A 27,247-nucleotide genomic window follows, 5' to 3' on the forward strand; every position below is an offset into this window, starting at 1 on the left:
CTCCAGCTGTGTTTTGCCTCATATTTCTGTTTCTGCTTGGAAACTTATTCTTAGGGAAAATATAGTCTCATTTGAAGGGAAAAGCTACTATCTTACAGGCCAGGTTTTATAATATTTTCTTGGGCTTCCCCGGGTAGCTCACATGGTAAAGAATCTGCCTGCAATGTGGGAGATCTGGGTTCGATCCCTGGGTCAGAAAGATCCCCTGGAGAAGGAAATGGCAACCCACTCCAGTGTTCTTGCCTGGAGAAACCCGTGGACAGAGGAGCCTGATGGGCTATAGTCCACAGCGTCACAAAGAGTCGGACACGATTGAGCGATTAACACTTTCACTTTCAATGTCTTTTTATTAAAGTATGGTTTGCAGCGCTTGGGCTTAAGATGGGCTGGTAAATCTCTAGTCTGGAAGCGAGAAAGTTTGCTGTCTATCTTGTCTTTAGGGTAGATGTGACAAGGGATTGGTCCTTAAACTTTGAGTCTCACTATTCTAATTCATAAAATGGAAAAACATATTCAGAGACATTATGCAGATAGAAGACAAGACTTGTGTACTTTGTAGAGCAAAGTGGGGTGAGGGGGATGAAGGGGTCAGGATGTTACTGAAGCTCACTGGCTCATTCCTCTGTGGTGATGGTGGTTTAGTTGCTCAGTCATTCCTGACTTCTGCAATCCCGTGGACTGTAGCCTGCCAGGCTCCTCTTTCCTTGGGATTCTCCAGGCAAGAATGGAGATGACACCACCGTAATGGCAGAAAGGGAAGAGGAACTAGAAGGCCTCTTGATGAAAGCAAAAGAGGGAGTGAAGAACCTGGCTTAAAACTCAGCATTAAAAATACTAAGATGAAAAAAAAATACTAAAATGATGGCATTCAGTCCCATCACATCATGGCAAATACATGAGGAAAAAATTGAAACAGTGGCACACTTTATTTTCTTGAACTCCAAAATCATTGTGAATGGTGACTATAGCCAGGAATTTTAAAAGACGCTTGCTCCTTGGAAGAAAAGCTATGAGAAGCCAAGACAGTGTATTAAAAAGCAGAGACATTACTTTGCTGACAAAGGGCCATATAGTCAAAGCTATGCTTTTCCAGTAACTATGAACAGATGTGAGAGTTGGACCATAAAAAAGTCTGAGTGCAAAGAATTGATGCTTTTGAACTGTGGTGTTGGAGAGGACTCTTGAGAGTACCTTGGACTGCAAGGAGACAGACAAAACTGGTCAATCCTAAAGGAAATCAATCCTGAGTATTCCTTGGAAGGACTGATGCTGAAGTTGAAGCTCCAATACTTTGGTCACATGATGTGAAGAGCCAACCCATTGGAAGAGACCCTGATTCTGGGAAAGATTGAGGGCGGGAGGAGAAGGATACAATAGAGGATGAGATGGTTGGATGGCAGTATTGACCCAATGGACATGAGTTTGAGCAAACTGCAGGAGATAATGAAAGACAGGGAAACCTGGAGTAGGGTCAGAAAGAGTTGAACAGGACTCTGAGAAACTGAATAGAAACAACAATTTATATGAGAACATCACTTTGCATGCCTTGATTACATAGTTTTTATGTGGTGTATTCTTTGTGGTTTTACTGGTAGACAAAGGTCTTAGAAGCTTTTACTTTGTTTCCTGATGCTTTTACCAGGCATCCTACACCTTTGTTGACTTATCTTCAAACATCTCACTGTATAAATAATATCCATGACTACAACTTTATGCTGAATTCTTTGGGTTCTTCCAGCAAATCAATGAACCTGCAGGTGGTCTTGAGGTCCTCTGATGGCAACAATCAACCACTGCTTGCCTCAGGTTGAAGGGTTCCTGGGTGTCTACTTAACCACTGACCAGGAATGTTCAGGGAAATCGTCAAGCATTCATCACCACACATACAGGACTAACCAAAGGCACAAAGAAATGTTTATGTTGGGAAGGTGAAAGCTTGTGTCTAGCAATTTCTTATGTGGATATTCAGCTTCTATCTTTGTTGCTTATGTAGGTTGCTAAGAAGGAAGCTCTGGAATTCACACCATTTGCTATAGAGGTTGGGTTCCGCCGTATTGACTGTGCTCATGTGTACCAAAATGAAGAGCAGATAGGCCAGGCCATTCAAAGTAAGGTTGCAGACGGCACTGTGAAGAGAGAAGACATATTCTGCACTTCAAAGGTACTGTGTGTGTTGTGTGTGTGCACATGTGTGCAAGTGATTGTGCCCAGGTGAAAATTATATAATAGGATCATTTGTTCAGTGAAGAGTTGTTTGGTGAACTATGCTTATTGGTATATTCCTAAAGTATTAGAGTTCTCTGGTGGTTCAGTGATTAAGCTGTGGTACTTTACTGCAATGAGCTGGGATTCCATCCTTGGTCTGGGAAGTAATATCCCATAAACCACATGGTACGCCCCCCCAAAAAAATTACCTAAAGTTTTATTAACACAAATTTTATTTCTTAATGTCTGCAGCTTTGGTGCACATCCTTTCGACCAGAGTTGGTCCGACCAGCCTTGGAAAAGTCACTGAAAAGTCTTCAACTGGACTATGTTGATCTCTATATTATGCATTATCCACTGGCTCTGAAGGTTGGAAATTTGTGTGATCACATCAATGCTATATCTTGTGTTAAAATGTTCATCAGCTTGCCTGGATGGTTGGAGTAAGATTTGTCTTAGTAGGTTCTACACTAGAGTAGAATCCCCCAAGTAATCATTTGTGATCATCTTTTTTTTCCCATTTATTTTTATTAGTTGGAGGCTAATTACCTTACAATGTTGTAGTGGTTTTTGTCATACATTGACATGAATCAGCCATGGATTTACATGTATTCCCCATCCCAATCCCCCTTCCCACCTCCCTCTCTACCCAATCCCTCTGGGTCTTCCCAGTGCACCAGGCCCGAGCACTTGTCTCATGCATCCAACCTGGGCTGGTAATCTGTTTCACTATAGATAATATACATGTTTTGATGCTGTTCTCTCGAAACATCCCACCCTTGCCTTCTCCCACAGAGTCCAAAAGTCTGTTCTGTACATCTGTGTCTCTTTTTCTGTTTTGCATAAAGGTTTTCATTACCATCTTTCTAAATTCCATATATATATGTGTTAGTATACTGTATTGGTCTTTATCTTTCTGGCTTACTTCACTCTGTATAATGGGCTCCAGTTTCATCCATCTCATTAGAAGTGATTTGAATGAATTCTTTTTAATAGCTGAGTAATATTCCATGGTGTATATGTACCACAACTTCCTTATCCATTCATCTGCTGATGGGCATCTAGGTTGCTTTTTACTGAGATTCTTTGAATTCCTTATATGCCTCCCAGAAAAAGGAGTTAAATAATCTGAGAGTCTCTGCTTGAAAACTTTCAGAAATAGAAATAAGCCAGTTCTGCACCCAGTCCTGGTTATGACTCCTGACTCTCTGGAAATTTCATGAACCAAGAGTTTGGTGCAGCTGTAGTAAGCATGACACTGCCTTACATTGAACATGATGAGTTTATCTTGCCTTTCACCCTTTCTAGTTGAGCAGATTTGGTGGTGCTCCCTCTGTGTGGGTCTAAACCTCATACCTTTATAGGGACTTGGGAAACCTTGCCTACAGTCTCCCCTGTCTTCAGATGAGGTTTGTAGTCTGCACTTAGCCATTAAGAAAGGTTTACTTAGAACAACTGATTTCATGTTACAGAACTCAAGCTATCTGACACAAAATAGCTTCATAGACTATGTAGATGGTAAGTTCCAGCCACAGACAGAATTGAGGGTTGCAGTACTCTTCAGAAATGTCTCCTTTTTTCTATCCCTTATCAGGGCACTACTCGTGGTTTGCTTTATTTTTACTGAACATTTTCCATTAGTGGCAAATAATGGGGCAGCTCAAGGCTCATGGTCATGAATATTTGAGAGCATGGCTGGATCATCCACATTCCATATCAACCTAAGGAGAGCCTTCCTGGCTCATATGCCTTCCCTAGGGCACCTGATGCTCAGAGATAAAAGGAAATCTGATTATCTAGCCCAGGTCAAGATTGCAATTTTTATTCTGGAAATAAAGCCATGTAACTTACTGCCATTCCCAGCTCACAGAAGCACTTCTAAAGAGGCAAGTACAAGAAGAGACAAAATTCACAGAATCACTGGAAGTCCGTTTTAGGAATTAGAAAAATTGTACTTATTATAACATATATTTAGTGCAAAAGAGTAGAGTAAATCTCCCTCCTGAAGACATTGCTTACATAGACAAAATCACTTGGCAAAGATTAGTATCTAGAAAGTTGTAAACACACCTCATGGAGGTTTAATTCCTGGTGCTTGGGAGCCTGGCTAAATATGGAGAAATTACTTTGTGACATCTCTAAAATGACTGCTTCTATTCCAGCCAGGGGAGGACATTTTGCCAACAGATGAAAATGGAAAACTGGTATTTGACTCAGTGGATTTCTGTCGCACATGGGAGGTGAGTATGGGGAGGAGAGAGACCAGAAGAGGAGCCAGGAGATTGGGAACCTCTTTCATTTCTTCCACCTGTAAGAATGGGCTGTGGACCATCAGACCCAGCAGTTCATAAAGTCTAAGGGCTGTGATGCTGGGGTTGTGGGGAGGAAACCATTGCTGAAATGTTCCAGAGAGGAAAGGAGGAGGAGATTATGGGACAGTGCAGACAGGTATCTCTTTCCTTCCATGTGATATGTCTTCTCCAGGGTTCAGAGAGGGGATGATAATTCTTTTTGTATAATGTCTTCTTCCCCTCTTTTCTTCTTGATAATCAATGTTAATTCTTGATGGATGATACTTTTACAGATTTTTTCCAGCATTTATTCTTGATCTATCACTAATTTTAAATGACTGTTCACCACCCTTCCCTCCCAGGCCCTGGAGAAGTGTAAGAATGTAGGACTGACCAAGTCTATCGGGGTGTCCAACTTCAACCACAAGCAGCTGGAGAAGATCCTGAACAAGCCGGGGCTCAAGTACAAGCCCGTCTGCAACCAGGTGAGCAGCTCAGCTCCTCTCCCTCCTGCTCTTCAGAAACTCCTTCTTGCACTGGAGCCTGATGTCTGTCTGTCCTCCCCTCCTGTTCATCCTACATTTGTGGACAGAAGGTTCTAGAGAGTAGAGCCCCTGTCTGGATGGTGTGAATAGAACCCATAATGGTATCTCTGTCTGATAAATTTGGATGGAGAAAGTGCAGAGGGCTTCCTGGTAAATAATGAATAGAACCCAGAAGTAGAGGAAGGAAGTATTTCCCTGAGATGATAGCATGACCAGTTCGGAGATTGAAAGTGCCCTGGAGCAAGCTTTTTACAGGAAGGAAAACCATGAAAACATAGAATCAGAGGTAAATTAATAGAGTCAAATCAGTTGCAATGGGTATTAAGGGTTTGTGTGGGGTCCTGATGGCTGATTCCTAAATCTTGGTGTCACAGCATTTATAAGTCTTTAGCAGGGAACACAGTTCAGAAAATTGTGCTGGACATTATGAAAATCATCAGGTTAGAGGGTGAAGTTAAAGGCTCATGGTGATGCTAACAGTCTATGAAATAGTTTACTCATAAATGTCTACTCAAATGTACAGTCCATGTTTTGATTAGTCAATCTCGGACTGGTTCTCCTATCTATGTCCATCATAAATTAACTGTATAAACATAAACACACTTTTCTTTGTTTCTCTGTTGATGTTAATATTTCCAGTTTACATTTAATGTTATCATTTTTCCTTTATCATTTTTTAAACTTTTTGTCTCCCTTTGCCATATTAGTATTATGTTTCCATAATATCTGACACTCTTCTCTACTGGTTTTTTACAGGTGGAATGTCACCCTTATCTCAATCAGAGGAAACTGTTGGATTTCTGCAAGTCACATGATATTGTTCTTGTTGCCTATAGTGCTCTGGGATCCCAAAGAGTAAAAGGATGGTATTGAACTCTAATGAAAGCAACAGGGAGTTTATGTAAAATTCAATTTTTGATGAGATAGTTTAAATAAAAAAATACTCAGGTAACTCTCATGGGAAGAAGGGAGAGAGAGGAATAATGGAATGGTTTCTTCTCTTTCATCTTCCCATCACCCAGCCAATTTTTCTAGATTGTATTAGCTTGTTGACTCATCAGTAACAAATGTCTGCATTAAAATCTATATATAATCCCCCAGTTGAGACCAGAGACACAAGTTTATGTCATGATTTACCTATTAACTAAGGAACACATTTTAAAAAATAGGTGTTCCAAGACTCACTTACCTTATGTCTAAAGTTGAGATAATAATATAATAATATATAACTCCTAGGTCTATCATGATAGAAAAGAAATTCAACTTGAACCATTTTTGTAAACATCCATAGTAGAATAATGATGAAATAAATGTCTCTTATTTTGAGATCACTCAATTTTTATCAATACCTTAGAAAAAGTGAAATTTACAAACTACTCTTGGTCTTTTCCTTCAGTTTCTCTTTTCATGCCTTTGATTGTAGAAGAAAAAACACTCCCTGAAAATTAAGGAAAAAATCTATGAGTTTGGCAGTCCTGGTCTCAACTCAATAATGCCTCTGAATCATCTGTAGAGCTTTGTAAACACAGAATGGGAAGTGACACAGTTGAGGTTCTGATTCAGTTTGTCTTCAGCTCAGGCATGGTTGTATTTCTAATAAGATCCCAGGTGATACTGATGATGCTGGTCCATGGACCACACTTTGAGAAGCAGTGATCTAGAGTGAGACTCTTGGTCTGTTTGGGAAACCTACTCACAAACTGAGTACCTAGTCTCAGCTTCTCAGCATTTCTGAATTTCCTTCCAGGGTGAATCTGAACCACCCCATTCTCTTGAAGGACCCGGTTCTCTCTGCCATTGCCCCAAAGCATAAGAAAACCCCAGCTCTGGTTGCCCTTCATACCAGATACAACGTGGGGTTGTGGTTCTGGCCAAGGGTAACAATAAGAAGTGGATCAAAGAGAATATACAGGTGATGAGTGAGTCTGTGGGGAGAGGGTTCCTAAGGAGTATCCTTCACAAGGGTCATTCTTTGTCTGACTCTCAGACCGTCTTTGGGCCAAGACGAGTTACCTGTTCTTTCCCTGAGCATGAATGCCTTGTGTGTATTTCTGGTGGCTTTCTCCTCCTGCTGTGGCAACAGGAGAGGCATCATGTCTGAAGAGGGTCACAGTTGGACAGATAATGGAGGTTTTAGTTTGAGCATTACATTTGCAATGTATTCTGTCACTTCATGCAAATGAAATTTTGTTTTCCTTGTTTTCAATGGATGCAATTGAATTATTTGATTTTTTTTGAATGTTTGAATCAATCTAGCAAAATACCACAAATTGAGCGCCTGAGAAAAAAATTTAAATTTGTTTCTCACAATTCTGAAGCTGGAGATCTGAGTTCAGGGTCCCCGTGTGGTCAGGTAGGGTGCTCCTCCAAGTCACAGGCTTCTCTTTCTATCTTAACATGGTGGAGGGGGCAATAGAGCTCTCCCAAATATCTTATATGAATATGATGTTGTTTAAATCTCATTCACAAGGGCTCCACCATCATTACCTAATTGCCTCTCAAAGATTTCATTTCTAACACCATCAACATGTGAATATGAGGGCAGAAAAATTGTGTTTTTATTTTGCATTTCACCAAATTCTAATAAGGTTTCATTTTTGTATATTTAATCTTCTTGAGTTTCTGTCTTTGTGAAGTTCTCCTTCAATAGTTTGTCCATTTTTGCTAGACTGTATTTTGTTTTTGGTGTAGGAGACCATTATTGTACCTTTAGCCATAGCTGTACAGGAAACTCCTCAGTTTCAGAATTTAATTCAGGGGTCTTTTATGTGTCTCTTGCTTCTGTGGTTTGACAATCAGCCTGCACTCAGCTAAGCTGTTGTCCTCTTGGCTGGGCTCTTTTATGAATTTAAAGTTCAGCTCAGAGCAGCTTGGCAGTTCTGCTTTAGCAGGTGGATGTGGCTCTTCTCAGATAGGCCTTCATACTTCTCTGTACAGTTTTTCATGGATATTTGACTAGACTGTGCCAACTAACATAGTCTTCATCTCAGCACAGGGCAATGACCCCAAGTCAGTGATTAGGTAAAAAGTCCTCTTCCTGGGCTCAGAGCTGGCTTACCACTTATGGGATATATCACTATTCAATGCAGGTTACAGGTCAGGCCAAGTCAAGGGGAACAGAAATTGTCCCCTGATAAATTGTTTCCATATTTCCATTTAAATTTGGTTCTGTAATCTAATTGGAACTGATTATCTAAGATAATATGAAAATAGATACATACATGTTTATGTGTATTTAAATGTAAATCTAAGGTTCCATATTTCCTCACAGATTTTCATTGTCAGCTCAGTCATATATCAAGTTTCCACAAATACATTTCTGGTGTCTCCTATTTAAGTATTCAGTTTTCTACACTGTGTTCTTTATTTTTTATTAAAAATTTTTTTTTCCCATTTATTTTTATTAGTTGGAGGCTAATTACTTTACAATATTGTAGTGGTTTTTGCCATACATTGACATGAATCAGCCATGGATTTACATGTATTCCCCATCCCAATCCCCCCTCCCACATCCCTCTCCACCGGATCCCTCTGGGTCTTCCCAGTGCACCAGCCCTGAGCACTTGTCTCATGCATCCAACCTGGGCTAAAAAACTGGAAAGAGAACTGCCATATGACCCAGCAATCCCACTTCTGGGCATACACACTGAGGAAACCAGATCTGAAAGAGACACGTACACTGTGTTCTTAAGTGAAAAATCAGTCTTGCTTTTCAGAATGGTAATTTTTTTTTATTTTTTAAGAATGTCCTGACTACTTTTGATTAGCTCTCCTTTATTTAAAATTTAGTATCACTTTACCAGCTTCCAGGAAAGAATACATGCTCAAATCTTTGGTTCATGTTGCATTGAAACACTAGATCACTTTGGAGAAAACGAATTTCTTAACAAAATTGGGCTCGCAATTTCATGATTATGATGTGAATTTTTAATTGTTAATGTAAAGTAAATTCGCTTAGTCATGTCCGACTCTTTGCGACCTCATGGACTGTAGTCTACCAGGCTCCTCTGTCCATGAGATTTTCCAGGCAAGAGTACTGGAGTGGGTTGCCATTGCTTGCATTTTCATGACTATGATGTGAATTTTTAATTGTTAAGGTGTTCTTTAATGTTTTAACAATTTCATTACTTTCTGCACAAAAGCATTTGCATAAAATTTTTGTTAGGTTCAATCATAGATAATGAGTAGTTTGATATCATATTCCTGAACAGGCTTTCAAGGGGGAGCCTCCTTCCCACTCTGCTTCAGCTGAATGCTGTCACCCTTAGGGTGTGTTGGGAAGATGCAATCAGTCTCATGTTAGCTCAGGTTCAGTATCAAGTCAGGAGTGTCCAAAGGCAATGAGTTTGGAAAAAGAAGATTTTAGTTTGTTTTCTGTCACAAGTGATTCACTTAGAAAGATAAGGGACTGATGCGCTGTAATGTTTGTGAGGTGGAGAGAGAAGGAGAAGGTGTGGGAAGGAGAGGTGAGAACTCAGCAGAGGCTCCCAGGCTTGTTCACCTGCAAGCTGAGGACAGACATAGCTTCCCTGTCCCCTCCTCATGTCTCCATCCAGCTGGAAAATTCTCCAGTCCCCAGGGGGAGGCCGGCTCCTTGGGGGAGAGGTTAATGTGATTCTTCTTTCCTTCCAGATGTTTGACTTCGAGCTGACTCCAGAAGACATGAAAACAATCGATGGCCTGAATAGAAATATAAGATATAATGAGATACTATTGTAAGTGACTTACAGATATCTCACACATACACTGTTTTCTGTAGCAGGCAGGTCAGCAGGGGAATTAAGGTTTTCAAAAGCTTAGTTCTTGGAAGACAGTCCTGATTTCCAGTGTAGGAGTAAACCAGGGGCTTCCTGTAGACCTCAGACCAGAGGTTTCCTTCAGGGCTCCATCTCTGACTGACAGAAATGTGACTGGGTCCCAGGAAAGCCCAGGAAAGAGTGGCCATTGTACAGGATGGCCAGAGTGGACACTGTGGTGAATTCACTACTCTGTGCTCTTAATCCTTGGGCTTGCTGCACCTCATCTCAATGTGGAGGGACCCAGAAAACACAAAGGGCAGGGTGCCTGTAGCCCACTCTTCCCTCAGGGACCTGTGAACATGTTTCATCTTTAATTCTCTTTGCATCAGGGGAAAATGATTATGTTAATAATAACTATATAATAATGAATCCATCATGCATTACATTCACGTTTTGTTGTTGTTCAGTTGTGAAGTCCTATCTGACTCTTTTGCAACCCCATGGACTGTAACCTATCAGGCTCTTCTGTCCATGGGATTTCCCAGGCATTTCCCTCTCCAAGGGATCTTCCCAATCCAGGGGTTGGACCCATGTCTCCTGCATGGACAGTGGGATCCTTTACCACTGAACAACCTGGGAAGCCTGCATTGATATTTGCCCATGTGCAATTGTAAAATGTCATGTTAATATTTTTCTGGAGGGGATCCAGGCAGGCCAATGTGCACCAATGCTCAGAAGTCACAGTGGACCTACTTCCATCCCCTCCCCTAAGTATCTGGTGGGTTTTCTCCATAATGGGCATTTCTTCTCCAAGACATTATCCATTTATTTCAAATTGATCTCTTCATTGGCCTTTCCCCCCCATTCCAACTCCCATTTCCTCATCCTTATAATTTCACAACACTGAATTACAAGCAGGTCATTAACTTAATGGACCCTCCAGTGAGTGACTTCTGTGTTGTTAGCAGGACACGCCCAGGTAAGATAGACTGGGTGTCTGGTTTCTTGGGTCAACACGCACCCCTCTGTACCTTCTGTCCATCAGGGGTACATCCCTTTGGAAGCCCCTATCACCTGGACTTTGACTTAGTCACTAACATGCTACTCCAGCTGCCTAATTACTGAAGAAGGAGATCAGGACTGAAGAGACAAAATAGAAATTTTGAAGGGAGTTTTGAGAGAAAAGAATACAAATTAATGGTAAAACGAAGATTTAGTTTCAGTGGAAAATCTCAAAACTCTCTCAGTTGTTGCAAAGCTATACCACGATTCTAAGAAAAGTTATGATACGTTGAAAAAAACTGGAAAGTTCCTCTTCTGTACTCAATGGCTTTTAAGTTTTCAAAGCCTTTTAAATTCTGTGTTCTCCTTCATTAGTCTGTGAATGCCTAGACTTACATATCTTTGTGGGCTCAACTCAATAGCATAGCTCCTGGAATATGGAATCACTAAAAATGCACTTTATAATGAATTGAATTGAAAAGGACACATTAGAATGAAATATACAAACACGGACAAAAAGAAAACAGCACTAATACTAACTGCTGAATAACCAGTGTTTTAATATTTTATAAAGTAAGAAAATAATGATCCCATTTTGTGCTGTATGATTATTAAGGTGTACATGATATCTCTTCAACAGATGAGAAATTCCTTAATGGAGACACCCTGTATTTTTTTGGGGTTCTCATTATCTGCTTATCCATGGATGTGTGAAAAAGCAGCAAATTTGGTCACTGTGACCCTTCTCATCATCTAGGGACAAAAGTCCCATCTGTGTCTGAAATGACCTCCATACTTAGTCCTATGAATGTCCCCTCTTATAAATTGTAACCGGAGTAAATAAACATGAAAAAAATAAATAAATTGTAACCTGAGTCAAACTACCTGTCATTGTGGAATGAATATTACATATGAATGTTGGTATTGGACAAGCAGGTGCTGTGTGCATGTGGAGCAGACTCCTAATGTGTGCTTGTCAGGGGAGAAGGAGGGACGTGTTTGTAGATTTAGAGTTTTAGCCCATCCTGTCTGCATCATAGAGTAATACTCTATGACATTAATGCTCTATGGCTGATTTAATAAATGAATCCTCCTCCTTCTCTTGCAGTGGTGTCAGTCACCCTGAGTTTCCATTCTCTGAAGAATATTGACTCTCAGCTCTCACCGTGGTTCTTTGAGAATGTCTTGCTTCTAGGATGGTGAAGAAGATTTTCATACTTTGTGGAGGTGCTTAAATGAAGTTTCTGAAATTCTGAAAGCTTGCTTTTCATTTAAAACATTTAACACATTATGAAACAATAAAGACTTCAAATTAAGAATACTTCCTTTTCTGATAATTAAAATAATATATACAATTTAAAGAAAGTTAGGAAATAGAAGGCAAAGGATTGAAAATAAAAACAAGCTGTGATTAACCCTTTTAATAATACTTTGGTGCACTTTTCTATACAAATGTGTGTGCATGTTTATTTACAAAGAGAAGGAATCTTCAAACTACAGGTTGTATACTTATTTTTTAACTAAGTAAACTCCGGGAGTTGGTGATGGACAGGGAGGCCTGACGTGCTGTGATTTATGGGGTTGCAAAGAGTCGAACACAACTGAGCAACTGAACTGAACTAAACTGAGTTACCTTGGTATGCTAAAATATGATTTAAAAAATCCAGCACTGCTTCACCATAGATAATATACATGTTTTGATGCTGTACAATATTGTAAAGTAATTGGCCTGTCCAATAGCCAGGACATGGAAGCAACCTTGACGCCCATCAGCAGATGAATGGATAAGGAAGCTGTGGTACATATATACCATGGACTATTACTCAGCCATTAAAAAGAATTCATTTGAATCACTTCTAATGAGATGGATGAAACTGGAGCCTATTATACAGAGTGAAGTAAGCCAGAAAGATAAAGAACATTACAGCATACTAACACATATATATGGAATTTAGAAAGATGGTAATGATAACCCTATATGCAAAACAGAAAAAGAGACACAGATGTACAGAAAAGACTTTTGGACTCTGTGGGAGAAGGCGAGGGTGGGATATTTCGAGAGAACAGCATCGAAACATGTATATTATCTAGGGTGAAACAGATCACCAGCCCAGGTTGGGTGCGTGAGACAAGTGCTCAGGCCTGGTGCACTGGGAAGACTCAGAGGGATTGGGTAGAGAGGGCGGTGGGAGTGGGGATCGGCATGGGGAATACATGTAAATCTATGGCTGATTCATGTCAATGTTTGACAAAACCCACTACAATATTGTAAAGTAATTAGCCTCCAACTAATAAAAATAAATGAAAAAAAAATACACGTGAATCATATAGCTGTAAGGGGAGCTATCTCTAAATATATGGAAAAAATAAACACTATTATGAAAAGCCTAAAAAAAAAATAAACAGTGCTGCGATGAACATTGGGGTACACATGTCTCTTTCAATTCTGGTTTCCTCGCTGTGTATTCCCAGCAGTGGGATTGCTGACCATATGGCAGTTGTATTTCCAGTTTTTTAAGGAATCGTCACACTGTTCTCCATGGTGGCTCTACTAGTTTGCATTCCCACTAACAGTGTAAGAGGGTTCCCTTTTCCCCACACCCTCTCCAGCATTTATTGTTTGTAGACTTTTCGATAGCAGTCATTCTGACAGGCGTGAGGTGGTACTTCACTGTGGTTTGGCTTTGCATTTCTCTGATAATGAGTGATGTTGGGCATCTTTTCATGTGTTTGTTAGCCATCTGTATGTCTTCTTTGGAGAACTGTCTGTTTAGTTCTTTGGCCCATTTTTTGATTGGGTCATTTATTTTTCTGGAATTGAGCTGCAGGAGTTGCTTGTATATTTTTGAGATCAATTCTTCGTCAGTTGCTTCATTTGCAATTATTTCCTCCCATTCTGAAGGCTGTGTTTTCACCTTGCTTATAGTTTCCTTTGTTGTTCAAAAGCTTTTAAGTTTAATTAGGTCCCATTTGTTTATTTTTGCTTTTGTTTCTATTACTCTGGGAGGTGGGTCATAGAGGATCCTGCTGTGATTTATGTCAGAGAGTGTTTTGCCTATGTTTTCCTCTAAGAGTTTTATACTTTCTGGTCTTACATTTATATCTTTAATCCATTTTGAGTGTACTTTTGTGTATGGTGTTAGAAAGTGTTCTAGTTTCATTCTTTTACAGGTGGTTGACCAGTTTTCCCAGCACCACTTGTTAAAGAGATTTTGCTTTCTGCATTGTATATTTTTGCCTCCTTTGTCGAAGATAAGGTGTCCATAGGTGTGTGGATTTATCTCTGGGCTTTCTATTCTGTTCCATTGATCTATATTTCTGTCTTTGTGCCAGTACCATACTGTCTTGATGACGGTGGCTTTGTAGTAGAGCCTGAAGTCAGGCAGGTTGATTCCTCCAGTTCCATTCTTCTTCTCAAGATTACTTTGGCTATTCGAGGTTTTTTGTATTTCCATACAAATAGTGAAATTATTTGCTCTATTTCTGTGAAAAATACCGTTGGTAGCTTGATAGGGATTGCATTTAATCTATAGATTGCTTTCGGGTAGTATACTCATTTTCACTATATTGATTCTTCTGATCCATGAACATGGTATATTTCTCCATCTATTTGTGTCATCTTTGATTTCTTTCACCAGTTTTTTTTTTTTAATAATTTTCTATATATATGTATTTTGTTTCCTTAGGTATATATATTCCTAAGTATTTTATTCTTTTCGTTGCAATGGTGAATAGAATTGTTTCCTTAATTTCTCTTTCTGTTTTCTCATTTTTTCTGTGTGTATAGGAATGCAAGGGATTTCTGTGTGTTAATTTTATATCCTGCAACTTTACTATATTCATTGATTAGTTCTGGTAATTTTCTGGTAGAGTCTTTAGGGTTTTCTATGTAGAGGATCATGTCATCTGCAAACAGTGAGAGTTTTACTTCTTCTTTTCCAATCTGGATTCTTTTTATTTCTTTTTCAGCTCCCATTGTCATGGCCAAATCTTCCAAAACTATGTTGAATAGTAGTCGTGAGAGTGGGCACACTTGTCTTGTTCGTTAGGGGAAATGCTTTCAATTTTTCACCATTGAGGATAATGTTTGCTGTGGGTTTGTCATATATAGCTTTTATTATGTTGAGGTATGTTCCTTCTATTCCTGCTTTCTGGAGGATTTTTTTTTTTATCATAAATGGATGTTGAATTTGACAAAGGCTTTTTCTGCATCTATTGAGATCATCATACTGTTTTTAATTTTCAATTTGTTAATGTGGTGTATTACTTTGATCGACTTGTGGATATTGAAGAATCCTTGCATTCTTGGGATAAAGCCCACTTGGTCAAGATGTATGATCTTTTTAGTATGCTGTTGGATTATGTTTGCTAAAATTTTGTTAAGGATTTTTGCATCTATGTTCATCAGTGATATTGGCCTGTAGTTTTCTTTTTTTGTGGCATCTTTGTCTGGTTTTGGTATTAAGGTGATGGTGGCCTTAGAAATTGTTTTATCAATAAATATAAATTAAAATGCATCAATAGTCTAGTGGAAGCTGAGACTGTGAACAAAATCAGGATTATTTAGCTGTTCAAAATGGGTAAATGCCTGTTGGAGATAATTCTACACCATCTCTCCTATTGTTGCACATCTCTTAGGCAGAGACACCAACTGCCCTTCATCCCACACAACTTTTTCATTTGTACAAGAAACAACCTTGAAACATAGTAATAGTGCTCCCTGCATTTCTCTGAAACAGTAAATGCTAAGTCCAGGAAGGAAGAGACTTCATGTAACATTCATAGGCCAGCAAGTTGGCTGATGTGGGTGGAGTTTAGTGAGGTGGGGAGACAAGAGCTGAAGAGAAGGCCTACAGAGCCACTGCAACCTTGGGTATGTATCATGTAGGTTTTTGAAAGGACTTTACTCTGAAATAAATGAGTGATATTTTTGGTTTTGAGCACAATAGTTATGTGAACTGACATGTTTTTTAAAAATTCACTTTGGTTTTTTATGTTGAGAAGAAGAAGAGGAAAAAGAGCCATCTTTTAGGACTCTGAAGGAATTTATTTTTAAATTTTATTTATTTATTTTTTCTGGCTTATTTATTTTTTATTTTTTATATTTAAACATTTTATTATCATGATCCCAGTTTATAACAGTAAAAACAGATAATCAACTGACCTTGATTATCTTAACCTGCAACTGATCATACATATAGCAACTCACTAGTTCTTTTACTTTTTGTTTATAACAAGCAGACTTTAAAAAATTTTAATATATCTGAGACAATAAATGATAAAGAAATGCATTCATCTTAGTAAAAGAAATCACTCAAAAATTAATGAAGTAAATCTTGATTTTACAAATAAATATTGGAATTAATAACTAATTCTTTCATAACTGCAACTATCAAGATTAACTGAGAAAAAAATGTCTTTGACATAACAAGATACAGGAGCTTAATGAGTTTAAGACATAAACTGTAAAAGAGAATTTTAACTATAATGAAATTATGATTTAAATGGAAACTGTGTAACTTTCTGTTAGAGCTCATCAATAATCAATGTCAAAGTTTATAAGTGTCTATCTCATATATTGCCTTTTTTTTTTTTACTGTTTTTTTTTTAATTGGAGGCTGATTACTTTACAACATTGTGGTGGTTTTTGCTATACATTCACATGAATCAGCCATGGGTGTACATGTGTTCCCCATTCTGACCCTCCCTCCCACAACCCTCCCCATCCCATCCTTCAGGGTCATACCAGTGCACCAGCCCTGAGTACTCTGCCTCATGCATCAAACTTGGACTGGCAATCTATTTCACAGATGATCATATACATGTTTCAATGCTATTCTGTCAAATCATCATACCCTTGCCTTCTCCCACAGAGTCCAAAAGTCTCTTCTTTACATCTGTGTCTCTTTTGCTGTCTCGCATACAGGGTCATCATTATCATCTTTCTAAATTCCATATATATGCATTAATATACTGTATTGGTGTTTTTCTTTCTGACTCACTTCACTCTGTATAATGGGCTCCAGTTTAATCCACCTCACTAGAACTGATTCAAATGCATTGTTTTTAATAGCAGAGCAATATTCCATTGTATATATGTACCACAGCTTTCTTATTCATTTGTCGGCCGATGGACATCTAGGTTGCTTCCATGTCCTGGCTTTTGTAAACAGTGTTGCGATTAACATTGGTGTACACGTGTCTCTGATTTCCTCAGTGTGTATGCCCAGCAGTGGGATTGGCTTGGACCACAGAATGAACAGTAAAAGTGGTCAGAGTTGTTAAAATAGGGAAATATTTTAAGGGCAGCATCTACTAGACTTTCTAACATATTGGACGTACGGTGAAAGGCAAAGGGAATCAAAGTTGACTCCTGATGTTAGTGGTTAAAGGACAGGAAGTGGAGATGCCATTTTCTCAGATGGAGACAATGTGGGGGAGCACATTTTTGTGGGAAGATTGAGTTCAGTTATAGGCATGTATCTTTGGGTGCCGTTAAGTACTCAAGTGAAGATGTATGAATACAGTTAGACATAAATGTCTACTAGAGAAAAGGTTTAGATAAAATATTTATATTCATGATTTGTCAAATGTAGTTGCTACCTAAAGCCATGAAAGTAGAAAATCAGAGATATTGTATTATACAGAGAGTGTAGATAGGGAAGTCAAGCTTCACGAGGATCCAGCATTAAGAAGTAGTTTTTTTTTTTTTTTGTTTGTTTGTTTCTAAAGTGGAAGAACCAGCAAAAGAGGCTGAGAAGGAGAGGCTAGTGAAATCAGAGGGATGGTTCTTAGATGGCACGTGAAGTAAATAACTGGAGAAAAGAGTCTAAAGCTTCAAAGGGGTCGAGTAAGAGAAGGGTGAAAACTGACCATTGGATTTGGCAGTTAACCTTGGCAAAGTCAATGGAAACTTTGATAGAGTGGTGAAGGCAAACCCTGAGTAGAGTGGGTTCAAGAAATGTTGGAAAGAGACCAATGATAGACAGAGTATACACAGTTTTCAAAGACTTTGCTCTAATGAGGACCATGGTATTGGGCAATTGCTACTAGAGAAAAGGTTTAGATAAAATGTTTATATTCATGATTTGTCAAATTTAGTAGGAGAAAGTGGACAAGGCTCACAATTGCTGGAGATGACAAACTGTCTCTGAGGTCAGAGGAACAATCTAGCAGAGAGACAAAAACCTATGATGCAGCAGATGGAGGTGGGTTGACTTGAACCACATCTGAATTAGTTAATTCTGCTGCTTCAACAAATGACAAAAAATTTTGTGGCTTGACAAACCAATTTGTTATTTTATATTTTTGGATGTCAGAAATTCAAAATCAATGGGCTAAAATCAAAGGCCAGCAGGCCTGCATTCTTTTCTGGAAGTTGTAGGGAGAAATCTATTTTATTGCTTTTTCCAGCTCCTCGAGAACAGGTCTTGTGTTGTTGGAAGAGATTGTTTGCTATGACTAGAGTGTTTTCTTGATTAAACTCTATTAGCCTTTGCCCTGTGTTGTTTGTACTCCAAGGCCAAACTTGCCTGTTACTCCAGGTATCTCTTGACTTCCTACTTTTGGATTCCAGCTCCCTATGATAAAAATGGACATCTTTTTTTTGGTGTTAGTTCTATAAGGTCTTATAGGTCTTCACAGAACCTTTCAACTTAAGCTTCTTCAGCATTTGTGGTTGGGGCATAGAATTCGATTGCTGTGATGTTGAATGATTTCCCTTGGAAGCGAACCAAGATCAGTCTGTCATTTTTGAGATCGTACCCAAGTACTGCATTTTGGAATCTTTTATTGATTATGAGAGCTTCTCCTTTTATTCTGAGGGATTCTTGCCCACAGTAGGAGATATAATGGTCATCTGAATTAAATTTGCCCATTTCTGTCCATTTTAGTTCACTGATTCCTAAAATGTCCATGTTTACTCTTGCAATCTCCTGTTTGTCCACATCCAGTTTATCTGGATTAGAGACCTAACTTTCCAGGTTCCTATGCAATATTATTCTTTACAGCATCAGACCTTACTTTTGCCAACAGACATGTCTACAACTGGGCGTTAATTCTGCTTTGGCACAGCCTCTTCATTCATTCTGGTGCTATTTCTCCCTCTTCCTTAGTAGCATACTGGGCACCTACTGACCTGGGGAGTTCATCTTTCAGTATCATATCTTTTTGGCCTTTTCATTCTGTTCATGTGGTTCTCACAGCAAGAATGCTAACATGGTTTTCCATTGCCTTCTCTAGTGAACCACATTTTGCTGGAACTCTCCACCAGGACTCGCCCATCTTGGGTGGCCCTGTATGGCATGACTCATAGTTTCATGAGTTACAGAAGAATGTGATCCCATGTGATCATTTTGGTTAGTATTCTGTGATTGTGGTTTTCTTTCTGAGGGCCATCGGATTGAAATTCTTGCTCCCCTGTCTGCCATGTGCTGGATGAAGATAGAGATTTTGCAAGCTTCCTGATAGGAGGGACTGACTGTGGGAAAAATTAAGTCTTACTCTGGTAGGTAGGGTCATGCTCAGTAAATCTTTTATCCAATTTTCTGCTGATAGGTGGGGCTGTATTCCTTGCCTGTAGTAGGAAAGTCACTAGGCCATTCACATATGACCTAAATCAAATCCCTTATGATGATATAATGGAAGTGTTTAATAGATTCAGGGGATTAAGTTGATAGACAGAGTGCCTGAACACTATGGATGAGGCTTGTAACACTGTACAGGAAGTGGTGACCAAACTATCCTGAAGAAAAAGAAATGCAAGAAGGCAAAATGGCTGTCTGAGGAGACCTTGCAAATAGCTGAGGAAAGAGGACTTGGGACAGGCAAATGAGCAAGGGAAAGATATACCCAACTGAGCACAGAGTTCCAAGGAATAGAGAGGAGAGATAAGAAAGCCTTCTTAACTGAACAATGCAAAGAAATAGACTAAAATGATAGAATGGGAAAGACTAAATGTTTCTTCAAGAGAATTAGAGATACCAAGGAAACTTTTCATGTAAAGAGGAAGAAAATAAAGGAAATAAATGGTAAGGGCCTAAAAAAAGCAGAGGAGATTAAAAAGAGGTGCATGAATACACTGAAGAACTGTATAAAAAAGGTCTTTATGACCTGGATAACCTCGATGGTATTGTCACTTACCTCTAGCCAGAATCCTGGAGTGTGAAGTCTAATCAGCCTTAGGAAGCATCACTATGAACAAAGTTAGTGGACATAATGGAATTCCAGCTGAGCTATTTCAAATCCTAAAAGATGATGCTGTTAAAGTGCTACACTCAATATGCCAGAAAACTTGGAAAGCAAAGCAGTGGCCACAGGACTGGAAAAATTCAGTTTTTATTCCAGTCACAATAAAGGGCAATGCCAAAGCACGTTCAAATTACTGCAAATTTCACTCATTTCACATGCTAGCAATGTAATGTTCAAAATCCTTTAAGCTAGACTTTAGCAATATGTGAACCGAGAACTTTTACAAGCTGGATTTAGAAAATGTGGAGGAAGCAATGATCAAATTGCCAATATCTCTTGGATCATAGAAAAAGCAAGGGAATTCCATAAAAACATCTACTTCTGCTTCCATGACTACTCGAAAGTCTTTGTGTGGATCAGAACAAACTGTGGAAAATTCTTAAAGAGATGGGAATGCTATAAAACCTTACCTGCTTCTGGAGAAACCTGTATGCAGGTCAAGAAGCAACAGTTAGAGCCAGACATGGAGAAATGAACTGATTCGATTGGAAAAGGAGTATGTCAAGGCTGTATATTGTCACCCTGCATATTTTACTTATATGTGGAGTACATCAAGCTAAGTGCAGGGTTGGATGAATCACAAGCTGGAATTAAGATTGCTGGGAGAAATATCAATAATCTCAGTTATGCAGATGACTCCACGTTTCTGGTAGAAAGCAAAGAGAAATTAAGAGCCTCTTGATGAAGGTGGCAGAGGAGAGTGAAAAGCCTGGCTTAACTTTCAACATTCAAGAAAATAAGATCATTGCAATCAGTCACATCGTGCATGAGTGCATGCTAAGTCATTTCAGTCATGTCCAACTTTTTGCGACCCTATGGACTGCAGCCAACCAGGCTCCATTGTCCAGGGATTCTCCGAGCAAGAATACTGGAGTGGATTGCCATGCCCTCCTTTAGGGAATCTTCCTGACCCAGATGTAGAACCCACGCCACTTATGTTTCCTGCATTGGCAGGCAAGTTCTTTACCACTAGTGCCACCAGGAAGCCCATCCAGTCCCATCACTTTATGGCAAATAGATGGGGGGAAAATGGGAACAGTGACAGACTTCATTTTCTTGGGCTCCAAAGTCACTGTGAACCATGACTGCAGCCAGGAAATTAAGACACTTGTTCCTTGAAAAAAAATCTATAACAAACCTAGACAATGTATTAAAAAACAGAGACATCACTTTGCCCACCAAGGTCCATATAGTCAAAGAATGGTTTTTTCAGTGGTCATGTATGGGTGTGAGAGTTGAACCATAAAGAAGTCTGAGTGCTGCAGAATTGATGCTTTTGAACTGTGGTGCTGGAGAAGACTCTTAGTCCCTTCAACAGGAAGGAGAAGATTCTTAGTTCCTTCAACAGCAAGACATCATGTTTTCCACCAAAGTCCATATAGTCAAAGTTATGGTTTTTTCAGTAGTCATGTATGGATGTGATAGTTGAACCATAAAGAAGGCTGAGTGCCAAAGAATTGATGCTTTTGAACTGTGGTGCTGGAGAAGACTCTTAATCCCTTCAACAGCAAGGAGAACAAACCAGTTAGTCCTAAAAGAAAACAATCCTGATTATTCATTGGAAGGACTGATGCTGAAGCTCCAATATTTTTCCCCTTGATGCAAAGAGCTGACTCATTGGAAAAAGACCCTGATTCTGGGAAAGACTGAGGGAAGGAGGAGAAGGGCACGGCAGAAGATGAGCTGGTTTGATGGCATCATTGACTCAATGGACATGAGTTTGAGCAATCCCCAGGAGATAGTGAAGGACAGGGATTCCTTGTGTGCTATAGTTTATGGGGTGCAAAGAGTCAGACTCGACTGTGTCACTGTACAAGAAAACACTTCATTTTTTTGCCTTGGAGACTCTTCCAGCATCTTCAGAGACAGTGCATAGTGTCTTGGATTCTCTTATCTAATGCTTCTATCTTCCCACCTTCTCTGCAACTACAACCCTCCCAGGTCCCATGTATAAGGACTCTAATTACACCAGAGTGGTCTAGGTAATCCAGGAACACCCCCCATCTCATGATTTTAATCACCTTTGGTAAATAGTTCCCTGGCCAGTTTCAAAACCTGTGCCCCCTGCAGTGGAAGCACTGGACCACCAGGGAAGTCTCAGGCTCAGAAAATTTTAGCCATAATTTCATCAGATACATTTTCTGCCCCTCTCCCCCTCTCTTCTGCTTCTGGAATCCCTACACTGTGAATGTTAGTATGTTCTATTCCCTAGTTAAGGTAGCATTCTTTTTATGCTTCTAAATTCTGGTAAATTATATGGGTAAACTATCAGTATCTGTCTCATAGCTGATTTTTTTTCAGGTGTTTATTCTTTTTTTTTTTTTTTACTTCTTTTTTTTTTAATTTATTTTTTTATTATTATTATTATTTTTTTTTCCAGTGGGTTTTGTCATACATTGATATGAATCAGCCATGGATTTACATGTATTCCCAATCCCGATCCCCCCTCCCACCTCCCTCTCCACCGGATTCCTCTGGGTCTTCCCAGTGCACCAGGCCAGAGCACTTGTCTCATGCATCCCACCTGGGCTGGTGATCTGTTTCACCATAGATAGTATACATGCTGTTCTTTTGAAATATCCCACCCTCACATTCTCCCACAAAGTTCAAAAGTCTGTTCTATATTTCTGTGTCTCTTTTTCTGTTTTGCATATAGGCTTATCGTTATCACCTTTCTAAATTCCATATATATGTGTTAGTATGCTGTAATGTTCTTTATCTTTCTGGCTTACTTCACTCTGTATAATGGGCTCCAGCTTCATCCATCTCATTAGGACTGATTCAAATGAATTCTTTTTAATGGCTGAGTAATATTCCATGGTGTATATGTACCACAGCTTCCTTATCCATTCATCTGCTGATGGGCATCTAGGTTGCTTCCATGTCCTGGCTATTATAAACAGTGCTGCGATGAACATTGGGGTGCACGTGTCTCTTTCAGATCTGGTTTCCTCAGTGTGTATGCCCAGCAGTGGGATTGCTGGGTCATATGGCAGTTCTATTTCCAGTTTTTTAAGAAATCTCCACACTGTTTTCCATAGCGGCTGTACTAGTTTGCATTCCCACCAACAGTGTAAGAGGGTTCCCTTTTCTCCACACCCTCTCCAGCATTTATTGCTTGTAGACTTTTGGATAGCAGCCATCCTGACTGGCGTGTAATGGTACCTCATTGTGGTTTTGATTTGCATTTCTCTAATAATGAGTGATGTTGAGCATCTTTTCATGTGTTTGTTAGCCATCTGTATGTCTTCTTTGGAGAAATGTCTGTTTAGTTCTTTGGCCCATTTTTTGATTGGGTCATTTATTTTTCTGGAATTGAGCTGCAGGAGTTGCTTGTATATTTTTGAGATTAATCCTTTGTCTGTTTCTTCATTTGCTATTATTTTCTCCCAATCTGACGGCTGTCTTTTCACCTTACTTATAGTTTCCTTTGTAGTGCAAAAGCTTTTAAGTTTCATTAGGTCCCATTTGTTTAGTTTTGCTTTTATTTCCAATATTCTGGGAGGTGGGTCATAGAGGATCTTGCTATGATTCAGGTGTTTATTCTTATTGTTTCATTTGACACAAATTCCTCTCTCTTCTCATTTTGCTTAACTTCCTCTCTCCCTATGAAGTGAAAGTTGCTCAGTTGTGTCCGACTCTTTGTGACCCCATGGACTGTATAGTCCATGGAATTCTCCAGGCCAGAATACTGGAGAGGGTTGCTGTTCCATTCTCCAGGGGGTCTTCCCAGCCCAGGGATCAATCCAGGTCTCCTGCATTGCAGGCAGATTCTTTACCAGCTGAGCCACCAGGAAGCATCCCTATGAAATTAGGTGAAAATTATCTACCTTGGTCTTTCAGGGGTGTCCTTGTGTGGACGGGTCCCTGTGCAGTCTTTGTGACCAGAGGATCTGGGGCAGAGCTGGAGCTGATGTTGGCAGGGTCACCCCTACCCCAGGGCATGCTGGCAGCTGGCATCTTGATGGGAAGGGGAGAGAGAGGCTACACCAGAGCCAAGTGTGAGTAGAGGTTTCTGTGCTCACTGGTTGTCCCCACCCTACTGGGCCTTGTGCGCCCCAAGATGCTGGAGCAGAACTCTGATGGTTGGGTACAAACTCATTCCACTCCTTGTAAGTGTGCACTGCCCCTTCTCACCCCTGCCCCCCTGCTCTGGCACTTTTGCCAGCAGCCCCTGCAGCAGGCGGCCATGCATGTGCTACAACCCTGGCACACTAGTCACAGCTCCTGATCTTGCTTCTCTGGCACCTCTCTAATGACTGCCCTGTCCCGTTCGGATGTGTGTGTGTTCCTGTGTGTGTGTGTGTGTTCACAATTGGGTACCTGAAAAAACAGGTGAAAACTCACTATTGGTAGATTTGTTCCTTATCGTGACTTTCCTTCATTAGTTTTTTCATCATGTTCTTTGTCCTGGGGATCAGTGCAACAGGAAAGCTAAGGGGTTTCAATTCAATTCTGAGTCAGCATCTTGCCTGGACTGAGAATGTCTTTCTGATTCCAGTGAATTTTTTACTGTTTCTTAATGCTCTATGTCCCCCAAAGACACACACCAATTCTACTCAGGGTTTTATTAATACGTGGTCTAGTCTATATCTAAACCCTTATTCCTTTGTCCCTGACATATATATATATATATATATATATATATATATATGGGGCCAGGGACTATATATGTATAGTTCCCCTGCAGCTGCAATAACCACTCCAGGTGTTCTTCCATTTGAGTTTAGAGGTAACTGGAACAGACTCCAGTCTCCAGGTAGCCCTCAAGTTAGTTGGAACATCATACACTGTTCTGTGAGCAGTCTGGTTTGAGGGAGGTAACTGGGAACTGATCAAGACTGTACTACTCCAGGCAGGAGGAGGATCAGTTCAGTTCAGTTGCTCAGTCATGTCTGACCCCATGGACAGCAGCACACCAGTCTTCCCTGTCCATCACCAACTCTTGGAGTTTAATCAAACTCATGTCTATCGAGTAGGTGATGCCATCCAACCATCTCATCCCCTGTCATCCCTTTCTCATCCAGCCTTCAATCTTTCCCAGTTTCAGGGTCTTTTCAAATGAGTCAGTTCTTTGCATCAGGTGGCCAAAGTATTGGAGCTTTAGCTTCAGAATCAGTCCTTCCAATGAATATTCAGGATTGATTTCCTTTAGGATGGACTGGTTGGATCTCCTTGCAGTCCAAGGGACTCTCAAGAGTCTTCTCCAACACCACAGTTCAAAAACATCAATTCTTTGGCTGTCAGCTTTCTTTATAGTCCAACTCTCTCATCCATACATGACTACTGGAAAAATGATAGGTTTGACTAGATGGACCTTTGTTGGCAAAGTAATGTATCTGCTTTTTAAAATGCTGCCTATGTTGGTCATAGCTTTTCTTCCAAGAAGTAAGCATCTTTAAATTCCATGGCTGCAGTCACCATCTGCAGTGACTTTGGAGCCCCCCAAAATGAAGCCTTTTACTGTTTCCATTGTTTCCCCATCTATTTGCCATGAAGTGATGGAGCCAGATGCCATGATTTTAGCTTCCTGAATGCTGAGTTATAAGTCAGCATTTTCAGTCTTCTCTTTCACTCTCATCAAGAGGCTCTTTAACTCTTCTTCCCTTTCTGCCATAAGGGTAGTGTCATCTGTGTATCTGAAGTTATTGATATTTCTTCCAGCAATCTTGATTCCTGTTTGTGCTTCATCCAGTCTGGCATTTCTCATGATGTACTCTGCATAGAAGTTAAATAAATAGGGTGACAATATACAGCCTTGATGTACTGCTTTCCCAATTTGGAAGCAGTCTGTTGTTCCATATCTGGTTCTAACTGTTGCTTCTTGACCTGCATACAGACTTCTCAGGAGGCAGGTAAGGTGACCTTGCATTCCCATCTCTTTAAGGATTTTCCACACTTTGTTGTGACCTACACAGTCAAAGGCATTGGCATAGTTAATGAAGCAGATGTTTTTGTGGAACTCTCCTGCTTTTTTTAATCATCCAGAGGTTGTTGGCAATTTGTTCTCTTGTTCTTGTGCCTTTTCTAAATCCAACTTGAACATCTGGAAGTTCACGGTTCATGTACTGTTGAAGCCTGGCTTGGAGAATTTTGAGCACCACTACGAAAGCATGTGAGATGAGTGCGATTGTGTGGTAGGTTGAACATTCTTTGGCACTACCTTTAGTTGGGATTGGAATGAAAACTGACCTTTTCCAGTCCTGTGGCTACTGCTGAGTTTTCCTAATTTGCTGGAATATTGAGTGCAGCACTTACACAGCACCATCTTTTAGGATTTGAAATAGCTCAACTGAAATTCCATCACCTCCACTAGCTTTGTTTGTAGTGATGCTTCCTAAGGCTCACTTGACTTTGCATTCCAGGATGTCTGGCTCTAGGTGAGTGATCACACCATAGTGGTTATGTGGGTCATGAAGATCTTTTCTGTATAGTTCTTCTGTGTATTCTTGCCACCTCTTCTTAATATCTTCTGTTTCTCTTAGGCTCATACCATTTCTGTCCTTTACTGTGCCCATCTTTGCGTGAAATGTTCCCTTGGTATCTCTAATTTTCTTGAAGAAATCTCTAGTCTTTCCCATTCTATTGTTTTCATCTATTTCTTTGCATTGATCACTGAGGAAGGCTTTCTTATCTCTCCTTGCTATTCTTTGAAACTTTGCATTCAAATGGGTATATATTTCCTTTTCTCCTTTGCCTTTAGCTTCTCTTTCTTTCTCAGCTATTTTTAAGGCCTCCTCAGACAACCAACAGACTAGTTCCAAATAGGGAAAGGAGTATGTCAAGGCTGTATATTGTCACCCTGCTTATTTAACTTATATGCAGAGTACATCATAAGAAATGCTAGTCTGGATAAAGCACAAGCCACAATCAAGATTGCTGGGAGAAATATCAATAACCTCAGATATGCAGATGACATCACCATTACGGCAGAAAAGGAATAAGAAATAAAGAGCCTCTTGATGAAAGTGAAAGAGGAGAGTAAAAAAGTTGTCTTAAAACTCAACATTCAGAAAACTAAGATCATGGCATCTGGTCCCATCACTTCATGGCAAATACATGGGGAAACAGTGGAAATAGTGACAGACTTTATATTTTTGGGCCTCAAAATCACTGCAGATCACCAGCCCAGGTTGGATGCATGGGACAAGTGCTCGGGCCTGGTGCACTGGGAAGACCCAGAGGGATCCTGTAGAGAGGGAGGTGGGAGGGGGGA

The 27,247-nt window shown here is 39.9% G+C and overlaps 1 pseudogene; it reads left to right on the forward strand.

The window, feature by feature from the left end:
• LOC122681815 overlaps positions 1-12,365 on the forward strand; it is a 31,872-nt pseudogene extending 19,507 nt beyond the window's left edge.
• Positions 12,366-27,247: the final 14,882 nt, after the last annotated feature.

This window comes from Cervus elaphus, chromosome 23 (assembly GCF_910594005.1).
Source record: "Cervus elaphus chromosome 23, mCerEla1.1, whole genome shotgun sequence".
Taxonomy (NCBI): domain Eukaryota; kingdom Metazoa; phylum Chordata; class Mammalia; order Artiodactyla; family Cervidae; genus Cervus; species Cervus elaphus.